Raw genomic sequence first — 3,675 nt, 5'->3', positions numbered from 1 at the left:
ACAACGATTGTGAGGATGGGGCAGGACTGGACAGTGTTTCGTTTTTTTCTGTATAGGGTCGCTATGAGTCAGAACCAACTGGACGGCACCTAACAACAACAACAAAACAACAACAACAACTACAGATAAAAGGTGACTGGATCACAGGTATGATGAAAGCTTCCTTTGTAAAGAACGGTCTCTGTCTCTGTTCCTTCATGGTCAATCTTATCACATCTGCTTCTTATGACCAGTAAAATTCTAGGAATTTCCATTCCACTGCTGGTAAATTTCTAATGTTTTATGGTTTCAAAAATGTCTCTATCTCTGTATGTATTCCTGTTGAATCAAAGTATCTTTGGGAAGACACAGAATTTGATGTTTGCTCCCAGCGCTCCCATCTGGGATGTCATTACTTCTCAATTTTCTTCTCTGATGTAAATACCCATAGCAGGTAGTCAGGAGAGAGATTGTGTGGATTCCAAGTCTGATTAACCTCAGGTTGGTTGTATTCTTGGGGTCAATTCTTTATTTGTTTTAGAACCCATTTTATCAACAGAGGTAATGTGGTCATTTCATGTGTTAGCTCTTTTTCCTGTTATCCACTTGTTCTCTCCAGGCACTTTAAGAATACGGTAGAAAAAATTGAAAGGGTCATGTGGGGACAGTAATACTGGCTTCATAAAATGAGCTAGGAAGCATTCCCTCCCCTTCTAGTTTCTGGAAATGATTGTGTATAGTCTGGGTTAATTCTTTAAATATTTGTTGGAATATTCTAATTAATCTTTCTGGACCTGGTGATTTTTTGGGGGGTGGGGAGGGGTAGAGGACTTTTAAAATTAGAAAATTAAATATCCTCGATACAGTGCTATTCAAAATACATATTCATTTGGGGTAACTGGTGGCCATTTGAGTTTTGTGAGCAATTGGTCTGTTTCAATTAAGTTGTCAAATTTATGTGTGTAGCATAAATTAGACTATTTCCTTATTATTCATTTGTTGTCTGTAGAGCCTGTATTGATATCCCCTGTTTCATTCCTGATTCTGACACTTTGTGTTTTCCTTCCTTCTTTTTTTTTTTTTTGGTTTGTTTGTTTCTGTCAATCTAGAGGTTTGTTATTTTATTCATCTTTTCGAAGAACCTACTTATTCTTTCACTGCTTTCCTCCATTTTGTTTACTTTCAATTTATTTCTGCTCTTATTTTTAGGATTTCTTTACTTCTACTTGATTTGAGTTTACTTTGCTCTTCTCTCTCTTTTTTTTAGGTTCTTCAAGTGAGAGTTAAGGCTAATCTCCTCTGGAACTGAACCACTGTGGCCGCTGGTAGAGTCAGTCGCTCGAATGTGGATATTCTACTTAATGTTGGGTTAAGTGCCTCCGCGTTTCTTGATCGCTGTAGTTTGGGTTGTCCAAGGTCGTCTAATCACGCATCCACCACTGACTGCTTTGTTAAGGATCCTAAGAAAGGGTCATTTTAACCCACTGCGATTGAGTCAATTCCGACTCGTAACGTCCCTACAGGACAGAGCAGAACTCCGCTATAAGGTTTCCAAAGAGAGGCTGGTGGACTCAAACTGTTAATCTTGTGGTTAGCAGCTGAGTTCTTAATCACTGCCCGCGAAACCAAAAAACCAAACCCACTCCAAAGCCTCTTCCGACTCATAGTGACTCTACTGGACAGAGTAGAACTGCCACTTAGGGCTTCCAAGGAACACCTGGTAGATTTGAACAGCTGACCATTTGGTTAGCAGCCTTAGCTCTTAACCCCTAGACAGGGTTTTCAAAAATGAATGGAAGAAAACATGGGCTCGTCCGGGGTTTGAACCCGGGACCTCTCACACCCAAAGCGAGAATCATGCCACTAGACCAACGAGCCGCCACCCTAGCTTTAAGGTTTCCTCTGGTCTGACTGAGCAGGTGGGACTGCTTAGATGATTAAAAGAACTAAAAAATTTTCGTTGGGCCATTTAGTTTTCTCCTTTCTCTCCGTCCTTCTTTTTCTACCCTGATATTCCATGATAAAAAAATGATATGCTACCTAAAACCCAGTATTTATCTACTAGTTGTTCTGGCAAAATCCTTCTTGCTTTGGGGTAAGGACTGGTTCTTTTTCTTTCCCTTCCTTCTTGTCTTTCTTTTGCTGACGCCCTGCCCTGGCATATACTAAGCCCCAGGAAGCCGAAACGGGAGAAGGCTAAAAGCAATCAGTTGGACCATCGGCTTCCTTTTCTTGTGAGAAGAGCAAACATAATAAAAGAGATGAGAGGATGAGGGTTGCTAAAAAGTGAAGAGAAGGTGCCAGGGATTGAAGCAGAAAACCCATGAGTGCGAAGCACGCTCTCTACGACTGAGCTATACCACCTGATGGCTGACTAGCTTGGTGATGACTCTTGTTTTCATAAAAGCAAACTGATATTTTTTTCTGTGGGGCTTCTCCCTCACCGCCCCCCCAAAAAAGCAAAAATAAAAACTCTAAGAGTTCCCTAGAAAGAGGCCATTGGGTTAAATGCCACCCTTTCTGAAACCATTCATGTGGATACTGTCTAGCGCTGTCACAATGAGGTTAACTGGATTGTAGTCTGAATAACCGTTTCTGGTTCTAGGATCTTCCCACTCTGGTAGTCGACTCCAAGGTACACTAGCCAACAGATACTTTAAATGAAAGTTACTTGCCTTCACCAGGAAAGTCCCCGGAGGATCACACCTCTCCAACATATATCACATGGAAAATGACTCCAAATTGAGGTCTTCAGCAGCCACCAGCTTTAGTGGAACTGGTTAATTGAACTTCCCTTCTAGTTGGATCAGTGCCCTGCCAACATCCCTTTTCCAACTGACTCTCATTGCTTCTGTCAAGTCACACCTTCTAAGCTTGTTCCCTTAGCTCTGGGTTCAGAACTCCGTCTCCATCCCTCACTTTACAATCATTCCCACAAAACATTTTAGGGGTGGGAGAAACTTCAACACTCCATCAGTTTTAAAGGAACTAACTTTTTTTCCAGACTGGAGGAATCTACAGGGAAAAGCGGAGTCAGGATGGCAGAGCAGCGACGGTACAAAGCTGTCGGACTCTTTTCCCCTGAGAACCCACTGACATAATGGTAAAGCTTGCTGAGGATATAGATGTTTGAAAGAATAAAGTCAAAGAGCCCTGGAAATCATCAAAATGTGCCACCGGTGAACTGGAAAATAAGAGGAAGTCCTGGATAATACAAAACAGAAAGGGTTGAGTTGCTGAGGAAAGAGCTGAAGTTAGATCTGTTCTCTCACTGGGATGCTTTCAGCTTAGTTGTGTATGGCCGATGATCTCTACTTTGAGTCCAAAGCCTCTTTATCCAAGATCCTCCATATGATATTGAGGAAAGTGTTCCAGGCAGGTCTTTATTTAAAGACTTAAAATACTGAAATACTGGTAATAAAGATCAAACAACTCCCCAGAAGCCTGGACTGTGCTCCAAGACTTCTGGGCATTTTATTATTAAATATTCCCCTGTAAATTAACCTCATTACTCAATCCAGAATGCTCCTTCTTGTTTTCCCAAGGACCTTGCCCACTTTGAAATAAAAAATGGTACATGTCTAGCCTAAAAGTTTCTTTTCTGCAAAACCAGTATCTCTAGGATTTTGTATATTCCATGTGACTTCTTCTGAACTACTGTACCAACTGTACGTTCTTGCTTTTATCACAAAATTT

General features: G+C 41.2%; 1 non-coding gene across 1 annotated transcript; it reads right to left on the bottom strand.

The window, feature by feature from the left end:
* Positions 1-1,785: 1,785 nt before the first annotated feature.
* Positions 1,786-1,857, bottom strand: TRNAP-UGG (transfer RNA proline (anticodon UGG)). Its single transcript has one exon. It is a non-coding gene; the product is annotated as a tRNA-Pro (tRNA).
* Between the last annotated feature and the right edge of the window lie 1,818 nt (positions 1,858-3,675).

The sequence above is a fragment of the Loxodonta africana genome, chromosome 1 (genome assembly GCF_030014295.1).
Source record: "Loxodonta africana isolate mLoxAfr1 chromosome 1, mLoxAfr1.hap2, whole genome shotgun sequence".
Classification (NCBI taxonomy): domain Eukaryota; kingdom Metazoa; phylum Chordata; class Mammalia; order Proboscidea; family Elephantidae; genus Loxodonta; species Loxodonta africana.
Note: the sequence above shows the minus strand (reverse complement) of the source record. Positions and strands in the feature narration are given on the sequence as shown.